Source organism: Bos grunniens, chromosome 11 (genome assembly GCF_055505025.1).
Source record: "Bos grunniens cultivar Pamir isolate PY7600 chromosome 11, Bosgru_T2T1.0, whole genome shotgun sequence".
NCBI classification, from domain to species: Eukaryota; Metazoa; Chordata; class Mammalia; order Artiodactyla; family Bovidae; genus Bos; species Bos grunniens.
The window spans coordinates 71763927-71791675 of record NC_141175.1 but is presented as its reverse complement, the minus strand read 5'-3'; the positions used below and the strand labels follow the sequence as shown (position 1 = coordinate 71791675).

The following is a 27749-nucleotide window of genomic DNA, read 5'->3' as shown; positions in this document are numbered from 1 at the left end:
CACTGGTGAGTCATCCCACTCAATCCCAAGCAGAGAAGGAAGATCAACCAGCCACGCCATGCCCAACCAGCACACAGAACTGAGATGCAGCATGGTCTTGTTTTCCGGCAATGAGTTTTGGGGTAGTTCGTTACACAGGAAGAGATAAACAGAACAATAAGATTAGTAATGATTTTCACAGACTCCCTGTGAGATTCTTACTAATGATTAAGTCTGTAAAGGTCACAAAAGTACTTCAAAGACAGCATAGGTCTGTTTACTTTGGCTGATGTTGACAGCATGTAGTCAGTTCAAGCCACTGCATTAACATTTCTGTGTAATTGTTTACAGTTGTTAAATTTATAATTTTGTGTGCATTACAGTCTATCATTATGCCACCAATTCCCTCAAAATGGAACAATGGCTCTAATCTTGTGCATGGATGAATAAATATAATTTTGAAAATTATAATGTAAAAAGTACAACTCATGAGAATGTCATAAACACATTTGAACTTGACTCCAAAAAGACCACAGAAAGTGAATCTTTACATGTTCAGTCAAGTGAATCTGTGAGTATGAGAATTTAGCATAAGCAGTCAAAACAGCAGAGTGCGAATAAAAGTACAATGACAATTATCTGAAAATTGGATTTTCCCAGACTGGTGATTCATTCTCCAGTGGCTGTCTATAATGAAATGTCAAAGACTAACATGCAGCCATTTTAGCCATTTCCAAGCAAAGCATAACCACCTTTCTGGCAAACCAATGAAGTTTGTCCAGAACAAGGACTAAATGATTGTACTGGTTACAGTGCTTGGTTCAAAGCAACTGAGTCTAGCTACAATAAGCCAATAGGAATTTATTTGAGGAACAATTAAGGGCATAGTACAGAATCAGTGCAAGGCTGAGGAACCAGAGTCAGAAATGGGCAGGGAACAAAGCATCTCTGAGAGTTCTCCGTTAGCACAAAGGCTGGCAACAATACTCTGCTTCCTTACCTGAGTCAGAGATCTGGGGAACAAATTACCAGTGATTGAAAAAGTTGTGTTGTGGATGGTGGCTCTGGACAGAGCAGTCTCCCTGAATTAAATTTATCACCCCTCTTATTCCACAGCAGGACAGTCACACATCTCCCCCGACAGAGGTAAGACCATTCCCATGAGGCAGGAGCATGGCCGAGTGCAGCTCTCTCGCAGATAGGCTGACATGAAGAAGAACAGAAGACACAGCTGAGCTGAGATTACCCACTGCCTTCTTCTGAGTTCACAAATCGCATGGTCTTCTCCCTCGCAACAGGACTGGGAGTAAAAGCAGTGCGATGGGAAAGGCCAGGAAGATTTCTCCACGTGGAACCATGAAATGTGAGACAGAGTAGTTTCTGTTACCAAGGTCATACTACAGAAGAGTCTGGGTTCTTGCCGATGCTGCCACAGCCATGAACCTTCCCATGCACCTCACATCATGCCTTATGTACCTATTTGCTTGGCCACCGAGGACACCTGAGTCCCAGGCCATCTCTCCTCACCTGAACCCTTACCGCCACACAGCTCTGTACTCTACCTGATATGGACCAGCCACTGACCCCACATTAAAAAAAAAAAAAAAAAAACAACTCTTGACCTTCAGAGTAATCATCTGCCATGAGTAAAATGCCTTCTACCATAACTTTTCACTCCAAATATTTGCTTCTCTTTCTGGTTCCAAACAAAATCTCGCTGTCTCTTAAAAACCTTACTTAGTCGTTATTATATGAAATGGTTGCTATTTTGTCCAAACTCAAAGACATGGGGCCTCAAAGTTTCCTAAAATCTTCATAAGTCCTCCTAGAACCTCATGCCATCAGATCATAACACCATAAAGCCTTCATTACTGCCATTAACTAAAGACCTTAGAGTCACCCTCCTTCCTTCCCAGAAGACTTAGCTTTTGATTCTCACTCTCTCTACCATTACTTGTGTCTTGCTTATTTCTGAATCCATAAGTTGTTCTATTAACATGCTGCCCTCTAAGTTCACTGGCCTCCTTATTTCAGTAATCCTGTCCTAAACTCCACCTCAGTCACCTATTCTCTATGATTATAACTTGAACCTTGTTATACTCATAACCAAACACCCTTTGCAGTCCCAATTTTAAAACCCCATATTGCAACCAGCTTCTCCTATCAATCACTACCTACTTTAGGAGGGACTTCCCAAATTATTCAGTGAGAATGACAATGATCCTACATAATCATACATGAAGTCCCCATTTTCCTTCTAAATTGGCTTAGGTCCCATGGCCTATTGTTATAATTATTCTTTGTGTATACACTCAATGACCATATCCTCTCTGTGTTCCAAGGAGTTACATGTTACTAAGAAACATACCACTAGAAAAGGGAAGCCTTTTACACTGTTGATGGGGATGTAAATTGTGCAGCCACTATGGAAAACAGTTTTGTGGTCCCTCGGAAAACTAAAAATAGAATTATCATATGATCTAGATCTATGATCTGGGAACATACCCAGACAAAACTATAATTCACAATAAACAAAACATGGAAGGAACCTAAATGTCCATCAACAGATGAATGGACAAAGAAGTGGTGCATGTACACAATGGAATACTGCTGCTGCTGCTGCTAAGTCGCTTCAGTCGTGTCCGACTCTGTGCGACCCCATAGACGGCAGCCTACCAGGCTCCCCCATCCCTGGGATTCTCCAGGCAAGAACACTGGAGTGGGTTGCCATTTCCTTCTCCAATGCATGAAAGTGAAAAGTGAAGGTGAAGTTGCACAGTCGTGCCTGATTCTTAGCGACCCCATGGACTGGAGCCTACCAGGCTCCTCCATCCATGGGATTTTCCAGGCAAGAGTACTGGAGTGGGGTGCATTGCCTTCTCCGAACAATGGAATACTACTCAGCCATAAAAAGAGTGAAATAATGCCATTTTCAGCAAAAGGGATACAACTAGAGATTATCACACTAAGTGAAGTCATAAAGAGAAAGACGGATACCATGATATCACTTATATGTGGATCTAAAATATGGCACAGATAAACCTATCTGCAAAATAGAAACAAGCTCATAGGCACAGAGAACAGACTTGTGGTTGCCAAGGGGGAAAGGTGGAAGAAGAGAGATTGGACTGGGAGTTTGGGGCTGATAGATGCAAACTATTCTATTTAGAATGGATAAGCAACAAGGTCCTAATCTATAACTCAGGGGACTATATTCAATATTCTGTGATAAACTATAATGGACAAGAATATAAAATAAGAATATATATATGTGTGTGTTTAACTGAATTACTTTGCTGTATAGCAGATTGGCACAACATTGTAAATCAGCTATACTTCAATTAAAAAAAATGTTAAATAACTAAATAAAATGGAATAAATAAATAAGAAAAACACACAACTGTGTTGACTGGTCTTACCCTGAATTCATGACCACAAGTCAACAAGTCTCCATGCTGCTATGTTTTCCTAGTCATTTCTCTTTTTCATCTTCCCTCCCCCTTCAAACTTTAATACTCCTTTCCCTGTACTGACAACTCTGCCTGTTCAATAACAAAAACAGAATTAAAAGAAAAATTACAAGTTCTCCTGACCAAATACGTCAACCTATCTGCATCAGACCTATACTTTTCACCTTTCTTTTCTAATACAAAGGATGATCCATCCATCAGTAAAATATGGTGCAGTGTCCCTCACAGTTGTGTTAAGCAAAGTGCTACACGGCTGGCTTTGAAATGAAAGAAAGGGCCACAAACCAAGAAAGCTGGAAAAGTTAATTAAGCAAAGGGATTCTCCTAGAGAGCCTCTGAAGGGAGCAAACCCTTTGGCAACAGGTTGATTTCAGCCTGAAGCTGACTTTGGAATTCTGTCTGCTGTGAAAGAATAAACATGTGTCGCTTTAATCCACCAAGTGTGTAGTAATATGTTACAGTAGCCATAGAAAATTAATACAATAGATATACAATATAAGAGTTAAGTTACTATCACATGGATATTCCACTGGACATCAATTTAGAGTTGAACAAAACCAATGATGTTCAGAGTATGAATCTGTTATTGACAGAGTATAATTCATACACAAAGGAGATGTGCCAATAACATTTTGCTTTAATGCTAAAAATCTATAAGATGGAATGTAGATGTAAGAAAGATACTTTGGGACCAGTACTGATCAGCATGAGTTATGTATACAGCAATGAAGAACATTACTAAGGGAATAAGTAGTTTTTCCTGAGTGTCATTTCACATATGGCCTTTTCAAAGAACAGGTTGTGTCAATGGTTCTTAAGCTAGTGTTAAAGGAAATAGCGAAGAGACAGATACAATCTAATTGAAGCCACTGAGTATATGACATTTCAATGGGCTCTGGGAAAAATGTGAGCCTGAATACACAGCTCTGCTGATTAATACTGGATTACGTTGACTGCTTAATAGAAAGATGTTTATATGTGTTTTTAAATTAAAGATAATATTTCTTCATGACATTAATAGCTAAAGAATAATTCTACTATTTTATATAACTAAAGTAGAATACTTCAGTAATATATTTAGAATATTTACTAGCTTGAATCTAAAAGTTCTAAAATATTATGATTTTTTACATGTTGAGAATAAGATATCAGGCTGTCTTAAAAAGACCAAACTGTGATATGAATGACTCAATCTAAGATAATTTTATTCTTTCCTAATACTTGATTTTTTTTCATTCACTGAGGAAAGATGATAATGATTATTGGATACATTTTTTAAACTAAAACCAAATATTTCAAAAGAATGTAATGCTTTTCAAAGCTGAATGAAACCAAAGCTGAATATCAATCACCATTTATTCTAAGAAACATTCAGTCTTCCTGCTTTAAAGGGCATTACCCTCCTCTGAGCATTTAACCAAAAGCTGAAATCTTTGCTGAAAGACCTCCCCTTAATTTCCATATTTATATTCCATCCAAACACAAGTAGGACACTTGCCTTTTTCAATGCTCTCTAATAGTTGGTGTTTTCTGATATAAATGCATAAGAAGTAAGAGAAGAAACCACCTATTTTGAGATATGATCTATGGCTTCAGATAGTTGTAATTTGATGATATATACATTATTCAAAAGCTAAAATAATATCAACCTAGTAAATGTATAAATAAAAATCAGTTCTATATATATTATGCTTGTATTTTTATTGCTATAAACTTATTTTTTGACATCTAAAATCGGTAGTTTGGCTGTGTATTAGATAGTCTGTGGATGGCAGAAGTTTCAGAAATATTGTTCTATATTCTAAGCCAATTTTATAATTCCACCCAAACTGGTTAATTCCTTTTGGAAGAAATTACTAGCATGACAATTTTCAAGATGGTGAAATGATTGCTCAAATTTCTAGTCTCACATGTTTTCTAGAACCATACCACTCCCCATCAAGAGGCATAGCCTATTTCTTCACTTCTTAAACCTGATTAGGATTTTTTTAACTGCTTCATTAAATAAAATGTGTTGTGAATAATGCTACGTGACTGCCAGGGCTAGGTCACAAAAGACTATTTGGCTTCCATTTGTCTTTTACTTTAAGGACACTTGCTTTTAGAACCCATGCACCATTATCTGAGCAAGTCCAAAGAAGCTCATGTAGAAAGACCTCACAGAAACCCACAAGGGGGCGGATCTGAGACTCGAAGCAATAGTTGTCATCAAACACTAGGCTTGTGATTGAGCAAGGCTTTAGATGATTTCAGCCCATGACTTTGAGCTGCCCCAACTAACATAAAATGAAACAGAAATGAGCTATCTCTACCAAATCTAGCATAAATTTCAGCTATTAGTTCTGAAGCCGTAGTATCTGGAACACAACCAAGAGGTAACTTGAACTAAGAAATAGAGTAAACCCAAACCCCAGGGGGCTTCCCTGGTGGCTCAGATGGTAAAGCGTCTGCCTGCAATGAGGGAGACCTGGGTTCTATTCCTGGGTCAGGAAAATCCCCTGGAGAAGGAAATGGCAATCCACTCCAGCACTCTTGCCTGGAAAATCCCATGGACGGAGGAGCCTGATAGGCTATAGTCCATGGGGTCGCAAAGAGTCGGACACAACTGAGCGACTTCATTTCACTTCACTTCAAACCCTTAAAACCTCCCATAGATTATTGCGGGTCCCAGAAAATACAACACTCTATACAATAAACAGAAAAAGATTTCTAACATCCATGCATGTTTAATATAAGAAAACTTTTGAGATAAAATCCTCCATAAATGGCAATCAACACTGATCTAAGAGTTGATATGAAAATAAAATTCACAGGATAAATAGGTTTAGCTAAACACTGAGTTTTTCATGCAAATCATTGGTATTTTTTATCAAGAAGTCTTTGACTGCAGCCCTGGATGGGAACAGTTGGTTGCAAGAAGGAAGGTCAACACAGGTGGACCAGCTCCATGTGAAAAACCTGCCAACTATATTCCTGTTTATCAAAAACCCCTAGTTATGCAGCATAGCAGTGTCTGTGTCAATTCACAGCCTTGCAAGTCCACGACAGTTCATAAGTCAGGAGTCATACATTGTGTTTTAGTCACTCAGTCATGTCCGATTCCTTGTGACACCATGGACTATAGTCCACCAGGTTCCTCTGTCCATGGGAATCCCCAGGCAAGAATATTGGAGTGGGTTGCCATTTCCTCCTCCAGGGAATCTTCCCAACCCAAGATAAAACCTGAGTCTTCTGCAGTGCAGGCAGATTCTTTACGTTGTACATTAAGCAAAATCAATAACCAGATAACCAGGTCCTGATACTATTAACATTTTAAATATATATTAACCTGGTACAGTTCCAAAAACAGTGTGGCAAGAAGTTAACCTAAGGTCTTGTGAGGCATACATGGGGTGCCTCAGGCATTCCTGGGGGTGGGAGGAACTGGTACAGACCACAGTTAACCCATTAACTAACACACACATACACACATCCCACAGGAAAACTTTCTCCAATGTAAAGTAAATGTCAATAAACTATGGCTGCTGCTGCTGCTGCAAAGTCGCTTCAGTGATGTCCGACTCTGTGCAACTCCATAGACAGCAGCCGACCAGGCTCTGCCATCCCTGGGATTCTCCAGGCAAGAACACTGGAGTGGGTTGACATTTCCGTCTCCAATGCATGAAAGTGAAAACTGAAAGTAAAGTCACTCAGTCGTGTCCAACTCTTTGCGACACCATGGACTGCAGCCTACCACGCTCCTCCGTCCATGGGATTTTCCAGGCAAGAATACTGGAGTGGGTTGCCATCGTCTTCTCCAAATAAACTGTGGAATGTATTTTAAAGAGGAAAATCCCAAATTTAGACACAGAATAGAAACAGACAGGAAAATAGAAAATATAGTTTTTAGAGAGCTGATCAAACACCAGAAATAGACTGAAGAAAATATAAAATCAGTTCAGAAACAAAAACTAAACTACCAAATTCTTTAGGGATAATAGATAAACACTGAGGAGAGAGAGGATAAAAATGAAAGAGATCCCAAAATTTAAAAATGACATAAAAATAGAGGTGCAAATAAAAAGGAACTGAAATATATATAGAAGACAAACAAGATGACCCAACATGTATAGAAATATATATATTTATAAAAAAGAAAGAAGCAAAAGAATAGAATTACTATCTAAACCTACAATCTAAGAAACTGCCAGAAATGAAATGTGACCTGAATCAACATAGTAAAAGAGTTCATCTTGTTCCTGGGAAAAATGAACAAAGAAGGTTAACCCCAAAACATATTGCACAGAAACTGTTAAACTTTAAAGATTAATTTTAAAAAAAATCTTCTGAGCTAAATAAAATGTTCATGTCACTTGCCTGCTGCTAGCAACATATTAAAAAAAGACAATAATGTAACAACACTTTCAAAAAACTCAAGGAATCCTGAGCCAAGGATTTTATACCAAATCAAGTTGTTGTTCAACTGTTAAAATCACAGACAATTCATTTAACATACAATAATGCAAAGAAAATTGTATTCACAACTCCTTTCCAAAGAAACTTCTTGGAATAAGATTCACCCAATCACAATTTTAGTGGGGACACTTCTGCAAAACAGTTGACAGAGAACATTTACAACATTAAATTGTAACTATAAGACCAAAATAAAGCTATGGATATAGGTAGCAGAATACCATGGAGAAGGGTATGGCAACCCACTCCAGTATTCTTGCCTATAGAATCCCATGGGCAGAGGAGCCTGGTGGGCTACAGTCGTGGGGTCACTAAGAGTTGGACATAACTAAGCGACTAAGACACATACACACAGCAGAATGCCATATAAACCATACAGGTTCAGGGAAAGGAGAAATAGAAACTCATAAAGTGAAAAGAAGAATGAGCTACTGACTGCAAAGTGACTGATAGGATAAAACACAACAAAGTGATTTAAGGAGGCAAAACAATTACAGTCCCAAGAAGAAAGGGACAAAGAGCAATATAAAAATATTAATATAAAGAAAAGTCTTATAAAAAAATTACATACCTTCTGAATATCAAAAACGTTTTGAAAAGCACATTAAATATCATATAGAATATTATGACAGAGTTAAGACTCAAAAGAGCAGTCATATCAGTAAATGTGAATTGTCTTCATTTTCTTATTTAAGGGGAAAAATTTTAGAATTGTTTCACAAAGCAAAATGCAACTCTGTGCTATATATTAAAATATTCTAAGTGATATGGTTTTGCAAAACTAAATAAAGGGATAGGCAAAGACATACTAGGCAAATGGAAAGAGTATGAAAACAAAGGTTGTGATTTTATATTAAACAAAGTAGAATTCTGGCCCCAAAGCAATAAATGAGACACAGAAGGGCACTGAAAAGTGTTAAATATTATAAAGGTAATGTCTACAATGAAGATATAACATTAATGAATATATAAGAATATATATACTAAATAAGAAACCACCTTCATAAAGCAAAAACAAATCAGTACAGAGACACATAAACAGACGAATAATCAGAGACTCTAATACATCACTCACATTACAAGGTCAAGAAGAAAAAAATATGTAACAATAAGCACAATTGCACTCATCTCACACGCTAGCAAAGTAATGCTCAAAATTCTCCAAGCCAGGCTTCAGCAATACGTGAACTGTGAACTTCCAGTTGTTCAAGCTGGTTTTAGAAAAGGCAGAGGAACCAGAGATCAAATTGCCAACATCTGCTGGATCATCAAAAAAGCAAGAGAGTTCCAGAAAAACATCTATTTCTGCTTTATTAACTATGCCAAAGCCTTTGACGGTGTGGATCACAGTAAACTGTGGAAAATTCTGAAAGAGATGGGAATACCAGACCACCTGACCTGCCTCTTGAGAAACCTGTATGCAGGTCAAGAAGCAACAGTTGGAACTGGACATGGAACAACAGACTGGCTCCAAATAGGAAAAGGAGTACGTCAAGGTTGTATACTGTCACCCTGCTTATTTAACTTCTATGCAGAGTACATCATGAGAAATGCTGGGCTGGAGGAGGCACAAGCTGGATTCAAGATTTCCGGGAGAAATATCAACAACCTCAGATATACAGATGACACCACCTTTATGGCAGAAAGTGAAGAAGAACTAAAGAGCCTCTTGAAGAAAGCGAAAGAGAAGACTGAAAAAGTTGGCTTAAAGCTCAACATTCAGAAAACTAAGATCATGGCATCTGGTCCCATCACTTCATGGCAAATAGATGGGGAAACAGTGGAAACAGTGTCAGTTTATTTTTCTGGGCTCCAAAATCATTGCAGATGGTGATTGCAGCCATGAAATTAAAAGATGCTGGCTCCTTGGAAGGAAAGTTATGACCAACCTAGACAGCATATTAAAAAGCAGAGACATTACTTTGCCAACAAAGGTCCATCTAGTCAAGGCTATGGTTTTTCCAGTAGTCATGTGAGAGTTGGATGTGAGAGTTGGACTGTGAAGAAAGCTAAGTGCAGAAGACTTGATGCTTTTGAACTGTGGTGTTGGAGAAGACTCTTGAGAGTCCCTTGAACTGCAAGGAGATCCAACCAGTCCATCCTAAAGGAGATTAGTCCTGGGTGTTTATTGGAGGGACTGATTTTGAAGCTGAAACTCCAATACTTCAGCCACCTGATGTGGAGAACTGACTCATTTGAAAAGACCCTGATGCTGGGAAAGATTGAGGGCATGAGATGGGGAGGACAGAGGATGAGATGGTTGGATGGCATCACCGACACAATGGACATGGGTTTGGGTAGACTCCGGGAGCTGGTGATGGACAGGGAGGCCTGGCGTGCTGTGGTTCATGGGGTTGCAAAGAGTCGGACACAACTGAGTGACTGAACTGAACTGAACATAGATTTCACGGATGTATATGAAACTTTGCACCCAGTAACAAAGAATTCATCCTCTTTTCAAACGTACATAAACATTAACCTCAACAAATTCCATATCACATAAATAAAGCAAATAATTTTATCTGACAACAGAGCAATAAAATAAAAATCAACGAAAAAAAATTTTTAAAGGCCCTTCCATCAGAAATTCAAAAGCTCTCTAAAATATGCTTCAGTTAGAGAAAATATTCACATTGCAACTGCAGAATTTCTTTAATTTACAGGAAACAAAGAAGTGATCAGATGAAAGTTCACAATCTTAGATATTTATCTCAATAAAAATAAAATAATAAAAACATATGAATTAAGTTCTCAAGGCAAAAAGAAAGAACAAATTAAAAGTAGATTAAAGAGACAGAAAAGCAAAACCAAAAACTGTCAATGAGGTAGAGAACTATTCAAAAGAATCAACAAAGTAAGCGACCAGAAAACAATTTTTAAAAAACAAAAACCACATACAAAGGAGATTTAAAAATTATTGTAAAGAAGAAAATAACCAAACACAAAGAAAAATTATTTTTAATCACAAAATCTACATTGAAGAACTAATGTAAATTAATTTGAAAACGTAGATTATACCTAAAAGATTACAATTTATCTCTTTAGATATAGTGAAGATAAAAAGTTTTAAAAATAATATTCTCAAAATATATCAGAAAAGAATATTTATAGAACTAAAACAATAAATATACAAATTGTAACAAAAATGTTACATTTCTTTTAGAATTGATATAACAAGCTGACAAAATATTAATGATACAACAGTGTTTAAATATCACTGAAATGGAGCTAATGGCAAATATTGAACACTCCACCCCAAAGATTTCAAGCACACATTCATTTTGTGCACATCTAAAATATTTACAGAAACTTACTACATAATGACCAGTAAAGCAATTTCAAAAATTGTGAAAGAATTAAAATCTAAAAGAATTTTCTTACCACATGTGCATTAATTTGAGATAAAGTAAGAAAGAGATAGGTAGAAAGTCCCATGTTTTGAAATTTAAAATGAGTCAAAAAAGAACAGAAAAAACATATTCTAAATGGAACGGAACAAAATGCTACATATTAATAGTTGTGGATATATCTAAAGCAAAATTCAGAGAGAAAATATACTTAATACACATATATGGTTTTAATAATGCAATGAGCTAAGCATCTCTATTAAAAAGTGGAAGAAAAATTATACACCAAAGAAACCAGAAGAAAATAATGGGCTATAAGATATTAATGAAATAGAAAACAAAAATATTATCAAGAAGACAAAGCTGAAAGTTAGCTCTGTAAAGAGGCTAATAAAAGTGACAAATATTTGAAAAGATTGACCAAGTCAAGAGAGAAATAGTATCAGGAATGAAAAAGGAAGCATAATTATAGATGATACAGATGTACAAAATGTTAATAAAATAACTACAGAAAATATATTTATCCATTCATCAGTTGATGAATTTTTTATTCTAATTTTTGGCTATTATGAACAATGCTGCGATGAATATTTGTATGCAAGTTTTTGTGTGGACCTACCTATCTTTTCATTTCTCTTGAGATTGTTAGTTAGACTATTCTATATATACTTTCATATCATCTTCAAATAGAGATAATTTTACTTTTTTCTGTGCAATTTAGATACTAGGTGTGTATCTGTACAAGTTTACATCTGGGCATATGTACTCATTTCTCTTGAATAAATATTTAAAAGCTTCAGAATATGAGAGGTCTAGCTATTTCATATACTTACTAGCATTTGCTATTGTCTTTTTTGTTAGTGTTAGTCATTCCAGTGATGTCACAGCTTTTATCTGAATTTCCCTTATGATCAATGTTGAAACTTTTTAACAGGCTCATTGGCCGTTTGTATAATATTCTTTGTGAAATGTATGTTCAAAGTCTTTTTCCCATTTTTAATCTGGTTATAAATACGGTAAGTATTGAATTATAGGAGTTTTTTTTTTTTAATACATTCAAGATACATAGTCAAATTTTTCTATTTTGTATATTTATTCCTAAGTTTTTTCTTTCGTGTTTATTTTCTTTTTTTTAATTTTATTTTATTTTTAAACTTTACAATATTGTATTAGTTTTGCCAAATATCGAAATGAATCCACCACAGGTATACCCGTGTTCCCCATCCTGAACCCTCCTTCCTCCTCCCTCCCCACACCATCCCTCTGGGTCGTCCCAGTGCACCAGCCCCAAGCATCCAGTATCGTGCATCGAACCTGGACTCGTGACTCGTTTCATACATGATATTATACATGTTTCAATGCCATTCTCCCAAATCTCCCCACCCTCTCCCTCTCCCACAGAGTCCATAAGACTGATCTATACATCAGTGTCTCTTTTGCAGTCTCGTACACCGGGTTATTGTTACCATCTTTCTAAATTCCATATATATGCGTTAGTATACTGTATTGGTGTTTTTCTTTCTGGCTTACTTCACTCTGTATAATAGGCTCCAGTTTCATCCACCTCATTAGAACTGATTCAAATGTATTCTTTTTAATGGCTGAGTAATACTCCATTGTGTATATGTACCACAGCTTTCTTATCCATTCATCTGCTGATGGGCATCTAGGTTGCTTCCATGTCCTGGCTATTATAAACAGTGCTGTGATGAACATTGGGGTACACGTGTCTCTTTCCCTTCTGGTTTCCTCAGTGTGTATGCCCAGCAGTGGGATTGCTGGATCATAAGGCAGTTCTATTTCCAGTTTTTTAAGGAATCTCCACACTGTTCTCCATAGTGGCTGTACTAGTTTGCACTCCCACCAACAGTGTAAGAGAGTTCCCTTTTCTCCACACCCTCTCCAGCATTTATTGCTTGTAGACTTTTGGATCGCAGCCATTCTGACTGGCGTGAAATGGTACCTCATAGTGGTTTTGATTTGCATTTCTCTGATAATGAGTGATGTTGAGCATCTTTTCATGTGTTTGTTAGCCATCTGTATGTCTTCTTTGGAGAAATGTCTATTTAGTTCTTTGGCCCATTTTTTGATTGGGTCATTTATTTTTCTGGAGTTGAGCTGTAGGAGTTGCTTGTATATTTTTGAGATTAGTTGTTTGTCCGTTGCTTCATTTGCTATTATTTTCTCCCATTCTGAAGGCTGCCTTTTCACCTTGCTAATAGTTTCCTTTGTTGTGCAGAAGCTTTTAAGTTTAATTAGGTCCCATTTGTTTATTTTTGCTTTTATTTCCAATATTCTGGGAGGTGGGTCATAGAGGATCCTGCTGTGATGTATGTCGGAGAGTGTTTTGCCTAAGTTCTCCTCCAGGAGTTTTATAGTTTCTGGTCTTACGTTTAGATCTTTAATCCATTTTGAGTTTATTTTTGTGTAAGGTGTTAGAAAGTGTTCTAGTTTCATTCTTCTACAAGTGGTTGACCAGTTTTCCCAGCACCACTTGTTAAAGAGATTGTCTTTAATCCATTGTATATTCTTGCCTCCTTTGTCAAAGATAAGGTGTCCATAGGTGTGTGGATTTATCTCTGGGCTTTCTATTTTGTTCCATTGATCAATATTTCTGTCTTTGTGCCAGTACCATACTGTCTTGATAACTGTGGCTTTGTAATAGAGCCTGAAGTCAGGTAGGTTGGTTCCATTCTTCTTTCTCAAGATAGCTTTGGTTATTCGAGGTTTTTTGTATTTCCATACAAATTGTGAAATTATTTTTTCTAGCTCTGTGAAGAATACCGTTGGTAGCTTGATAGGGATTGCATTGAATCTATAAATTGCTTTGGGTAGTATACTCATTTTCACTATATTTATTCTTCCAATCCATGAACATGGTATATTTCTCCATCTATTAGTGTCCTCTTTGATTTCTTTCACCAGTGTTTTATAGTTTTCTATATATAGGTCTTTAGTTTCTTTTTTTTTTTTACTTTTTTTTTTCTTTAATAGAAAATTATTTAATTAGTATACATGTGTTCCCCATCCTGAACCCTCCTCCCTCCTCCCTCCCCACACCATCCCCCCGGGTCGTCCCAGTGCACCAGCCCCAAGCATCCAGCACCGTGCATTGAACCTGGAATGGCATCTCGCCTCATACATGACGTTTCACATGTTTCAATGCCATTGTCCCAAATCCTCCCACCCTCTCCCTCTCCCACAGAGTCCATAAGACTGTTCCATACATCAGTGTCTCCTTTGCTGTCTCGTACACAGGGTTATCGTTACCATCTTTCTAAATTCCATATATATGCATTAGTATACTGTATTGGTGTTTTTCCTTCTGGCTTACTTCACTCTGTATAATAGGCTCCAGTTTCATCCACCTCATTAGAACTGATTCAAATGTATTCGTTTTAATGGCTGAGTAATACTCCATTGTGTATATGTACCACAGCTTTCTTATCCATTCATCTGCTGATGGACATCTAGGTTGCTTCCATATTCCTAAGTATTTTATTCTTTTCATTGCAATGGTGAATGGAATTGTTTCCTTAATTTCTCTTTCTGTTTTCTCATTATTAGTGTATAGGAATGCAAGGGATTTCTGTGTGTTGATTTTATATCCTGCAACTTTACTATAATCATTGATTAGTTCTAGTAATTTTCTGGTGGAGTCTTTAGGGTTTTCTATGTAGAGGATCATGTCATCTGCAAATAGTGAGAGTTTTACTTCTTCTTTTCCAATTTGGATTCCTTTTATTTCTTTTTCTGCTCTGATTGCTGTGGCCAAAACTTCCAAAACTATGTTGAATAGTAATGGTGAAAGTGGGCACCCTTGTCTTGTTCCTGACTTTAGAGGAAATGCTTTCAATTTTTCACCATTGAGGATAATGTTTGCTGTGGGTTTGTCATATATAGCTCTTATTATGTTGAGGTATGTTCCTTCTATTCCTGCTTTCTGGAGAGTTTTTATCATAAATGGGTGTTGAATTTTGTCAAAGGCTTTCTCTGCATCTATTGAGATAATCATATGGTTTTTGTTTTTCAATTTGTTAATGTGGTGTATTACATTGATTGATTTGCGGATATTGAAGAATCCTTGTATCCCTGGGATAAAGCCCACTTGGTCATAGTGTATGATCTTTTTAATGTGTTGTTGGATTCTGATTGCTAGAATTTTGTTTAGGATTTTTGCATCTATGTTCATCAGTGATATTGGCCTGTAGTTTTCTTTTTTTGTGGGATCTTTGTCAGGTTTTGGTATTAGGGTGATGGTGGCCTCATAGAATGAGTTTGGAAGTTTACCTTCCTCTGCAATTTTCTGGAAGAGTTTGAGCAGGATAGGTGTTAGCTCTTCTCTAATTTTTTGGTAGAATTCAGCTGTGAAGCTGTCTGGACCTGGGCTTTTGTTTGCTGGAAGATTTTTGATTACAGTTTCAATTTCCGTGCTTGTGATGGGTCTGTTAAGATTTTCTATTTCTTCCTGGTCCAGTTTTGGAAAGTTGTACTTTTCTAAGAATTTGTCCATTTCTTCCACGTTGTCCATTTTATTGGCATATAATTGCTGATAGTAGTCTCTTATGATCCTTTGTATTTCTGTCTTGTCTGTTGTGATCTCTCCAGTTTCATTTCTAATTTTATTGATTTGATTTTTCTCCCTTTGTTTCTTGATGAGTCTGGCTAATGGTTTGTCAATTTTATTTATCCTTTCTAAGAACCAGCTTTTGGCTTTGTTGATTTTTGCTATGGTCTCTTTTGTTTCTTTTGCATTTATTTCTGCTCTAATTTTTAAGATTTCTTTCCTTCTACTAACCCTGGGGTTCTTCATTTCTTCCTTTTCTAGTTGCTTTAGGTGTAGGGTTAGGTTATTTATTTGACTTTTTTCTTTTTTCCCTAGGTATGCCTGTATTGCTATGAACTTTCCCCTTAGCACTACTTTTAAAGTGTCCCACAGGTTTTGAGTTGTTGTGTTTTCATTTTCATTAGTTTCTATGCAAATTTTGATTTCTTTTTTGATTTCTTCTGTGATTTGTTGGTTATTCAGCAGGGTGTTGTTCATCCTCCATATGTTGGAATTTTTAATAGTTTTTCTCCTGTAATTGAGATCTGATCTTACTGCATTGTGGTCAGAAAAGATGCTTGGAATGATTTCTATTTTTTTGAATTTACCAAGGCTAGATTTATGGCCCAGGATGTGATCTATCCTGGAGAAGGTTCCATGTGCGCTTGAGAAAAAGGTGTAATTCATTGTTTTGGGATGAAATGTCCTATAGATATCAATTAGGTCTAACTGGTCTATTGTATCATTTAACGTTTGTGTTTCCTTGTTAATTTTCTGTTTAGTTGATCTATCCATAGGTGTGAGTGGGGTATTAAAGTCTCCCAGTATTATTGTGTTATTGTTAATTTCTCCTTTCATACTTGTTAGCATTTGTCTTACATATTGTGGCGCTCCCAAGTTGGGTGCATATATATTTATAATTGTTATATCTTCTTCTTGGATTGATCCTTTGATCATTAGGTAGTGACCATCTTTGTCTCTTTTCACAGCCTTTGTTTTAAAGTCTATTTTATCTGATATAAGTATTGCTACTCCTGCTTTCCTTTGGTCCCTATTTGCATGGAAAATCTTTTTCCAGCCCTTCACTTACAGTCTGTATGTGTCCCCTGTTTTGAGGTGGGTCTCTTGTAGACAACATATGTAGGGGTCTTGTTTTTGTATCCATTCAGCCAGTCTTTGTCTTTTGGTTGGGGCATTCAACCCATTTACATTTAAGGTAATTACTGATAAGTATGATCCCGTTGCCATTTACTTTATTGTTTTGGGTTCGAGTTTATATACTGTTTTTGTGTTTCCTCTCTAGAGAATATCCTTTAGTATTTGTTGGAGAGCTGGTTTGGTGGTGCTGAATTATCTGAGCTTTTGCTTGTCGGAGAAGCTTTTGATTTCTCCTTCATATTTGAATGAGATCCTTGCTGGGTACAATAATCTGGGCTGTAGGTTATTTTCTTTCATCACTTTAAGTATGTCTTGCCATTCCCTCCTGGCTTGAAGAGTTTCTATTGAAAGATCAGCTGTTATCCTAATGGGAATTCCCTTGTGTGTTATTTGTTGTTTTTCCCTTGCTGCTTTTAATATTTGTTCTTTGTGTTCGATCTTTGTTAATTTGATTAATATGTGTCTTGGGGTGTTTCGCCTTGGGTTTATCCTGTTTGGGACTCTCTGGGTTTCTTGGACTTGGGTGATTATTTCCTTCCCCATTTTAGGGAAGTTTTCAACTATTATCTCCTCAAGTATTTTCTCATGGTCTTTCTTTTTGTCTTCTTCTTCTGGGACCCCTATGATTCGAATGTTGTAGCATTTAATATTGTCCTGGAGGTCTCTGAGATGTCCTCATTTCTTTTAATTAGTTTTTCTTTTGTCCTCTCTGATTCATTTATTTCTACCATTCTATCTTCTAATTCACTAATCCTATCTTCTGCCTCTGTTATTCTATTTGTTGCCTCCAGAGTGTTTTTAATTTCATTTATTGCATTATTCATTTTATATTGACTCTCTTTTATTTCTTCTAGGTCCTTGTTAAACCTTTCTTGCATCTTCTCGATCTTAGTCTCCAAGCTATTTATCTGTGATTCCATTTTCATTTCAAGATTTTGGATCAATTTCACTATCATTATTCGGAATTCTTTATCAGGTAGATTCCCTATCTCTTCCTCTTTAGTTTGGTTTGGTGGGCTTTTATCCTGTTCCTTTATCTGCTGGGTAATCCTCTGTCTCTTCATCTTGTTTAAATTGCTGAGTTTGGGGTGTCCTTTCTGTATTCTGGCAGTTTGTGGGGTTCTCTTTATTGTGGCATTTCCTCGCTCTGTGTGGGTTTGTACAGGTGGCTTGTCGAGGTTTCTTGGTTAGGGAAGCTTGTGTCGGTGTTCTGGTGAGTGGAGCTGTATTTCTTCTCTCTCCTTTCGAAGACTTGGGTTGCTTTTCTGAGTGTCTGATGTCCTCTGCCGGCTTTCAGAAGTTGTTTTGTAGAATTTACTCGGCATTTAAATGTTCTTTTGATGAATTTGTGGGGGAGAAAGTGTTCTCCCCGTCCTACTCCTCCGCCATCTTAGCTCCTCCTCCCTCATGTTTATTTTCTTAAAGATGTTTGATGAGCAAAAACTTTTTAATATTGATAATGTTCAATTTATCATCTTTATTTTTTAAGGTTAATGCTTTCTGAGTCCTATCAAGGAAATTTCTAAGATCAGTAAAATGTCTGCTTAAGTTTTATTATGTAAGTTTTATATTTTAACTCATGTTCAGGTTTATAATTCATATCTAATGACTCTTATAAATAGGATGAGATTAGAGTTGTTAATTTTTTTTCCATATAGTGTTGGCTTTTGTCAAGCACTTTCCTTAACTATCAATATATTGAGATGATCATATGATTTTACTCCTATTTCTTTCAACATGGTGAATTTTATTAATTTTTAAATATTAAACCAACCATGAATTCATCATCTTAAATCCTCTTAGTCTTGAGGGTTTAATAGTATTATCCCTCTTAGTATTATTCCTTCAATATGACTACTTTAAGGATTTTTGCATCTATGTCCATGAGGGGATGGGTCTGTAATTTTCTTTTCTTGTAATGATCTTTTCTATTACTGGCATCAGGGCTGAGTTGGGCTTCTTAATGTCTGTTATGAAGTACCCCCCACTCTTCTATTTTCTGAATGAGTTTGCATAATATTAATATGATATTTTTCCTAAAGACCCAATGCAATGCAGCACAGATTTCCAGTTCCTTCACTAAGCAGTTCCCTCTTGTCTGGCATTATGCCCCATAAATTCCAATGCCTCATTTTCTCTGACTCTGATTTCTGTCTCTTCAGCTTATTGACATAACTAACCTCTCTTTGGTCATTACTTCCCTATTCCAAATCTGGAAAATGACTCCAGGCAAAAATTAGTCTCATCCTAAGTGATTATATCCCCTTCATGGATCACTGCCTTGTCACAGTGAAGAGACTTGCGTAACTCAAGGAAGGTATGAGCCATGGCATGCAGGGCCACCCAAGACAGACGGGTCATAGTGGAGAGTTCTCACAAATGCGATTCACTGGAGGAGGCAATGGCAAAACACCTCAGTATACTTGCTGTGAAAACCCATGAACTGTATAAAAAGCAAGAAGATATGACACTGAAAGATGAGCGCCCCAGGTCGGAAGGTGTCCAATATGCTACTGGGGAAGAGCGGAGGACCACTGCTAATAGCTTGAGAAAGAATGAAGCAGCTGGGCCAAAGCAGAAATGATGCTCAGCTGTGGATGTGTCTGGTGATGAAAGTAAAATCCGATGCTATAAAGAACAGTCTTGCATAGGAACCTGGAATGTTAGATCCATGAATCAAAGTAAATTGGACATGGTCAAGTAGGAGATGCAAGAGTAAAAATGGACATCTTAGGAATCAGTGAACTAAAATGGATGGGAATGGGCAAATTTAATTCAGATGACCATTATATCTACTATTGTGGGCAAGAATTCCATAGAAGAAACAGAGTAGCCCTCATAAACAACAGAAGAGTCTGAAATACAGAACTTGGGTAGAATCTCAAAAATGACAGAATGATCTCAGTTCATTTCCAAGGCAAACTATTCAACATCACAGTAATTCAAGTCTATGTGCAAACCACCAAAGCTGAAGAAGCTGAAATGATCAGTTCTATGAAGACCTAGAAGACCCCCTAGAACTAACACCAAAAAAAAAAAGATGTCCTTTTCATTGTAGGGGATTGGAATGCAAAGTAGGAAGTCAAGAGATAGCTGGAGTAACAGGCAAGTTTGGCCTTTGAGTACAAAATGAAGCAGGGTAAAGACTAACAGAATTCTGCCAAGAGAAGGCACTGGTCATAGCAAACACCCTTTTTCAACAACACAAGAGACAACTTTACACATGGACATCAACAAACGCTTAAGACAAAAATCAGATTGATTATATTTTTTGTAGCCAAAGATGGATAAGCCATATACAGCCAGCAAAAACAAGACCTGGAGCTGACTGTGACTCAGATTGTCAGTTTCTTATAGCATAATTCAGGCTTAAACTAAAGAAAGCGGGGAAAACCACTAGGCCAGCCAGGTGCAATTTAAATAAAATTCCCTATAAATATACAGTGGAGGTGATGAATAGATTCAAGGGATTAGAGCTAGTAAACAGAGTGTCTAAAAAATTATGGGCAGAGGTCTGTAATATGGTACAGGAGGCAGTGAACAAAACAGTCCCAAAGAAAAAGAAAAGCAAGAAGGCAAAGTACCTGTCTGAGGAGGCTTTACAAGTAGCTAAGGAAAGAAGAGAAGTGAAAATCAAGGGAGAATGGGAAAAGTACATCCAACTAAATGCAGAGTTCCAAAGAACAGCAAGGAGAGACAAGAAGGCCTTCTTCAGTGAACAATGCAAAGAAATAGAGGTAAATAACAGAAGGGGAAAGACTAGAGATCTCTTCAAGAAAATTGGAAATATCAAAGGAACATTTCATCCAAAGATGGGCACAATAAAGGACAGAAATGGTAAAGATCTATTGGAAGCAGAAGAGATCATGAAGAGATGGAAGGAACACAGAAGAATTGTACAAAAAATATCTTGATGACCCAGATAACCATGATGGTGTGGTCACTCACCCAGGGCCAGAAATTCTAGAGTGTGAAGTCAAGTGGGTCTTAGGAAGCACTGCTATCAATAAAGCTAGTGGAGGTGATGGAATCAGATAAACTTTTATGAAATGCTTTGGGAATTAGGATATTTTGGAAGAGAGAGAGTATGAGAGTTTTCTTGATGAAAATAGTAGAGGCTGATTTCTTTGTTGCTGTTGTTTAGAAGGTGATGTCTAGATTGTAGCTAAGGCAAGATTTTCCTGTAGCCATCAGTTTGCCTGTCACTTTCTAATTTCTGGATTGAACTAAATTGGTATGATACTGAAAGAAGAAGTTGAATCATCAGCTTTCTGATAATGAAAGATGTAACATTTCCCTTAGTAATCTTAAGTGCTCTTTTGAGACTTTCTTGGGGAAGACTGGTCTAGAGTCCTCCAGAGCACTTTTCAAAATTGAAAATCTGTGGAAACTCCAAGATAATAGCCTCATTTCTTCTCAGACTTTTCTTCCACATCTTGTTCATGTACTCTATGTCTCAGATAGGCAAGTGTCAGTCACTCAGTAGTGTCCGACTCTTTGCAACCTCGTGGACTGCAGCCCACCGGGCTCCTCTGTTCACGGGGTTCTCCAGGTAAGAATATCGGAGTGGGTTGCCATTTCCTCCTCCAAGGGATCTTTCTGATCCAGGGTTCAAACCCATGTCTCTTACGTCTCCTGTATTGGCAGGCAGTTTCTTTACCACTAGTGCCACCTGAGATAATAAGTCAGGTATGATATATTGATTTGCCTCCAATTTTTAAAAACTGCTAAAGACTGTCCTTTCGTATGACTGATCTGTCAAGTTCAAGATATAGGAAAAAAGTTAAGAAGAATTATGACAAATATAAGTAGCTGAGACCTTTTTTAAATTTATAAATAGTTTTAATTCAACATTCCAAGGTAAATTGATATGACTATTATCTGATGATGGTATGTATAATTTCTAGATTTATAGAAACCCACCCTAACAGAAGAGTTTATTTTATTGTAATAACAACAGGATTGCCTGCTTTTATTTTTTTTATTGTGAACAATCTCACAGTTCAGATTTAAAAACAAACAAATCAAGTCTTTCTTATATAAAAATTCCTGTATGATCCACATCATCCTCACATTGCAGGAGCAGTTGAAAGAGGGAAAAAAAAATCAGTATTTTAATGAGAAAATTGTCTAAATTTTCTGACAAGTTTAACTTGGTCTGAATATTTGATTTACCCAAATTTAGTGACCTCAAGGGCCACATCAAATTGGAAAACTAAATTGTCTCATCAAATAATTATAGCAGGCCTAAGAGGTTACTTGCATCTACTGAAAAACATTCCATTACAGTTATCTGATAATAATAGCACTTTATATTGTCAAGCTCTTAAAAATACTGCTTTGTTTTATCATTCACCAGCCATATCTGCCTTTGTAAAGTCACACTTAGCAAGTCCCCAGACCTAACCTAGATATTGAATCCAAATTAAGGAACATGTATGAGATGTGATTTGACCATTCTTGAATCAGATCATACCAAGTGTTCCCAACAACTCATATTGCCATAAATTGCCACATTAGAGAAACATGGACATTTGCAGTCCATGGCAATGATTACCATACAAACCTATATCCCAGCTGACTTCTTTTCTTCATGAAGTCAACATAATAACACTGCCAACAAAACGCTAACAAAGCTCTACAACTTGCTTAGATGGGAACTTTATCTTCTCTTAGAAAGCCAGCACTTTCTTAAAAGAGGTATATTGTGAACTTCACCTTTGGTAAATGATTGTCACCTTTTTATACTACACTGGTCCTTGAAGATTAAAATGGTGTTTACAACTGAATGGAAATAACACCACAGAAACATGGAAAACAGCATAGTGGTGCAAGCCAAATATACCATATATAGGATTGACCAAACAATGCTGAGTTAATTTTGCTGGTTAAATGTTTAACATACTTGATCACATTTACATATATTATTCAACTATAGCTTAGATTACAATCTTACCCTGTTACTTTTTTAATAGTGCATGAGTGAGTGCTCAGTAGCTCAGTCATGTCTGACTCTTTGCAACCCCATGGACTGTAACCCATCTGGTTTCTCTGCTCATGGAATTTTCCTGGCAAGAATACTAGAGCGGGTTGCCGCTTCCTGCTCCAGGAAATCTTGACCCAGGGATCAAAACTGAGTCTCCTGAGACTCCTGCCTTAGCAAGGGGTTCTTTACCACTAAGCCACCTGTAATATTTCCCCTAATATCCCAACCAAAAGGTTTTATCCTGACTACAAATAGCCCAGATTCTCAAGCTGGGCTGAGCTAATCCAGAAAAAAAAATTTATTTCCAGATCTGATTACTTCTGAAAATGTTATTCTGTCCATCTTAGTATTAAAAGCATTATTCAACCTTATTAATTATCTATTATCAACTTGACTATGCTCCCCAGAATGGTACAGAGCAGACTTCCAGTAAAGCAAGCTTCTCACAAACCTGAGACTCCACTCTTATTTTCTCATTTCAAAAATAATAATAAGCCACAAATCTAAATTTGGATTAGCTCCAAATTATTGTTCATTTTTGATCAAAACATATTAGATTCTAACAAACTTAGGTTAAATAATCTGAAACAAATAATGAACTGTCCATGTATTTTCTTCCTAACTCTGCTCACAAATAAAAGGGAACAAAACAAAAAGAAGTACCAACTTCTTCCTCAACCTGACTCAGACCACTACTATCTGCCTAGAAAATGGATGAGTCTGTGGCCATGGTAGAACCAATGGAGATCAAAGCATGCGACTCCTGAGTGTCCCAGTCAGATTACCCATTTTAGTTCAAACTCATATGCACTATATAGTTTCAAAATAAGCCTCTCATTCATATGTTCAAACTAGGACTCATGCTTATAATGAGCTCCACCAACTGACAATCTGATAACAGCAAGACAGTTATAAATATGCTAAGAGAATAATTGTTCTTGTTTTAAATAGAACAAAAGGAGGGAAACTGAAGTGGAAATTTCCCATCCACTTTGATTTCTACTTTACATGTAAATGAATCATTACACTAAATGCAACAATTTTTGTGTAGTATTACATTTCTATACTACCAGATTCAAAGGTGATAGAACCTGAATGATCTAAATTTAGAAAATCTGTCATTGTCTAAGCACCAAAACTATAAAACTGGACTCTGTAATGGGGAATGTATCCCTTAAAAAGGGGCTTCCCTGGTTGCTCAGTGGTAAACTATCTGCCTGCAATGAAGGAAACACAGAAGACACAAGTTTGATCCCTGGGTCAGGAAGATTCCTGGAGACAGGAAAGGATACCCACTCCAGTATTCCTGCCTGGAGAACTCCATGGACAGAGGAACCTGGCAGGCTACAGTCCATAGGGTCACACAGAGCTGGACACGACTGAAGCAACTTAGCACATCCTCTAAAAATACTTCTTTACGTGGCTGACCTCAATATTTTCCATGAAAACATTTATGTATGCAATAGTTCTATGAACCCTCAAACCAAAAGGGTATCTCTAGGTTAAACAATAAAAATGTGAACTGTTCTGGAGGGATTTAACCTCAGTTTTTCTGAACTGGGGGACAAAGAATACAGCTGGGGTTAGGAATGAGGCTCCTTACTGAAAAGAAGGTAATAATCTAGAGTCTGCATTCATAAAAATGAACCCTCCAGTTCCCTGATCCCTTTGAACCCTAGGAATTTGTTTGCAAAGTTTATACTATCCCAGAGAGGAGACTGGAGGTTCTTCTTTAGGAAAATGACTAACCTACAAGAAAAGATATTGAAATTAAAATTTGTAGAGCCCCTAACAAAATAGGCTGATTACCCTGCGCCATCTGACTCAGTCAGAGACACAGCCCTGCCCAGTGAGCTTTCCATGCTGAGTACAGATGGAGGCAAGAGCCGCCACACCTGAAGCACACCTCTCACAGAAGGCGGCGACTAAAGCAAACAACAAAGGAATGTGTATAACATAGAGGCAATGAAAGAAGAAGTGACCTGGAAGACAAAACCGTTCCTAGAGACAAAATCATTCTTACAGCCAGGAAAAGACCAAAATGTTACTAAATGAGACAAAGACAGAGTGAGATAGGGAGGAGAGGAGATTCAAAGATACACACACACACACACAAACTTGATAAATTTAAAAATATGATGGCAGACAATTATAAGACAACATTAATAAAGATTTAAATATAACAGAAAAATCTTCAATAAAGAAGACTTTAAAGACAGTGTATTGGAAATAATGGTGAAAAGATGTGAATATAAAAGGATTTTGCAAGGTAGTCTGCCTTTGAATAACAGGAGTTATAGAGAGAACAGAATAAAAAATAGGGGAAGAATTTACCAAGGAAAAAATTCCAGTGTTTCCCAGGTAACAAAATCATGAATTTATAAACTGAAAGAACCCACAGAGAGATCCAAAATTTAAATTCAAAAGACCTCTATCAAGGCATGTAATCACAAAATATCAAGACAGCAAGAAGAAAGAGAATATTCTAAAAACTTCTGGTGCTAATTTCCTTCAGTCTTGTCCAACTCTGTGGGACCCCATGGACTGCAGCCCACCGGGCTCCTCTGTCCATGGGTTTCTAGTGGGTTGCCATTTCCTTCACCCAGGATCTTCTCCACCCAGGGATCAAACCTGCATCTCAAGTCTTCTTCATTGTCAGACGGGTTCTTTACCATTCGTGCCACCTGGGAAGCTTAAAAACTTCTAGGAAGAAGTTAAAGAGGACATACAAAGCATTAGGAATTAAAATGGCAAGAGAAATTTTAGCAAGGACATTGGAAGTTAGAAGACAATGGAAAAACAACTTCAAATTTGTGAAAAGAGTATTTCCAACACATTTTTATACCAAACCAAGCCAGCTATCAAATGTGATAGAATATATAACATTTTCAATTATGAAAGATTTTCAAAACTTCGTCTTCTCTGAGTTATTTCTTGGGAAACTACTGAAAAATATGTTCCACTCAAAAATTTACTAAATCAATAAAGATAAAAACATAGAGTATAGGAAACAGGGATTCAAGCTCAAAGCAAAGAGGATTCCTAGGATAACAAATAGTAATCTTATATACAAAGCCTAGAGAAATCTCCAGGAAGAATGTGTACAAGAAAAAGTTATAACAGATTTTCTGATGTTTCTGACCATAATAAAGATGTTTCAGAGTTCCTTCCAGGAATTTATGTTGAAAATATTGATGTCCTCATAGAACTTGAATAATTAAAAACTCAAGAAATAGAAACATATTAACATAGGTATAATCAGGAAAGCCATAAAGACGAAACACCTAAAATTGTATAAGTAATTAATTGTGTGGAATGAGCCTTGAGAGAAGTGGAATTCTATACTTATTTGAGCTGCAAACTATAAATTTAGAAATTTTTAAAAGGTCTGTATTAACACACAGGATCTTTAAGGCTCATGTCCACTTCCTGAAAATTATCTCAGGGAAAAATAAATCAAAGGCAAACACAAGAGTATACCTACAGCTATGTTCATTATTGCATTGCTTATTATAATAGGAAACAGAAGGTAATCAAAATGCTCAGAAATAGATAAGTTCAATGTATGTCCTGACATATGTTAATGAATACCAATACTAAATATGCTGCTAAGTCGCTTTAGTCATGTCCGACTCTGTGTGACCCCAGAGAGGGCAGCCCACCAGGTTCCCCCGTCCCTGGGATTCTCCAGGCAAGAACACTGGAGTGGGTTGCCATATGAAGTTGTGGTAAACTTTGATGTTGAACGTTTTCACAATATATTATTAAAATCGTAATCACATGATTACCATTCACATGATTACTGTCTTTTATAAATAAGAAAATGACATGAAAATGTCTGATAGAAACTTAAGGAATGAAAAATGACATTAATCATCATGAATTCTGGATGAAAGGAGTACAGAAACTTCTTTTTTCAAGCAACTTTGTTTCTCTTTTTCACCTACACTAAAAATATGATAGTGGTTTGGGAAAATGGTAACAACATTTTACAGCTCCTCATATCAAAAGCTTGTCTATTTTCTCATCCGTTGACTCTAGCGGCCTTGTGACCAGCTTTCACCAACAGAAGGCAAAGATACATTGCATCAGTGCTGAATCTAGGCTTTACTAGGAAGAAAATGTTTCCTCTACCAACTTAGGCACTTCAGATCAGTCGCTCAATCATGTCCGACTCTTTGCGACCCCACGAATCGCAACACGCCAGGCCTCCCTGTCCATCACCAACTCCTGGAGTTCACTGAGACTCAATGATGCTAAAGCTGAAACTCCAGTACTTAGGCACTTAGGGACCTGCAAATTAAGTAACAACAGACAGGTTAACAAGAAAAGAATTTAATTCATAGGCATGTGGGATCATCCCATACGGAATGGATCACCAAACAGCTAGGAATAAAGGCTTTGTATACCAGTTTAATAGGGGAAAGAGGGAGAGAGAGCTTCTTTGGAAAACATATAGGCTTCCAGGAGGAAAAGCTGGAAGATACGGAAGTTTCTGATAAAGTATATTTAGAAATTTCTCATCCCAGTGCTAATGGGCAGTCTCCTTTCTCACTGGAAGCTCCCACAGAAAGAGAATTTATAGCAAATTCATTCTCAGAAAACTCTGGCTTTAATCAGATAAGAGAGACTCAGCAAAGGTTTCTTCCTTTATCTCCAACATCTTAATTTTAGAGTCACCTTTATATCATTTTGGTGGGATGGGTCCCTTGAACCTCAAGACAACATGCAGCTGCTGCTCTCCCATTTCTGTTCTCTTGTGCTTATATGGTCCCCATGAAATAAGCCTAGTGGAGAATGACAGTACATAT

The 27749-nt window shown here is 36.9% G+C and overlaps 2 long non-coding RNA genes across 36 annotated transcripts in view; one reads left to right on the top strand and one right to left on the bottom strand.

Annotated features, from left to right (window-relative positions):
* Positions 1-27749, bottom strand: part of LOC147363323 (uncharacterized) — a 504516-nt gene that overhangs the window by 341061 nt on the left and 135706 nt on the right. The gene's annotated exons all lie outside the window — the stretch shown is intronic.
* The window catches only part of LOC147363324 (uncharacterized), a 76139-nt gene that overhangs the window by 14036 nt on the left and 34354 nt on the right, over positions 1-27749 (top strand). The window contains exon 4 of one of the 3 annotated variants that reach the window (XR_015136973.1): positions 1096-3374. The exons of the other annotated variants lie outside the window; for them this stretch is intronic. This is a non-coding gene — a long non-coding RNA (uncharacterized LOC147363324). Of the gene's footprint in view, positions 1-1095; positions 3375-27749 lie in introns of those variants that run through there. 3 annotated transcript variants of the gene reach the window in all.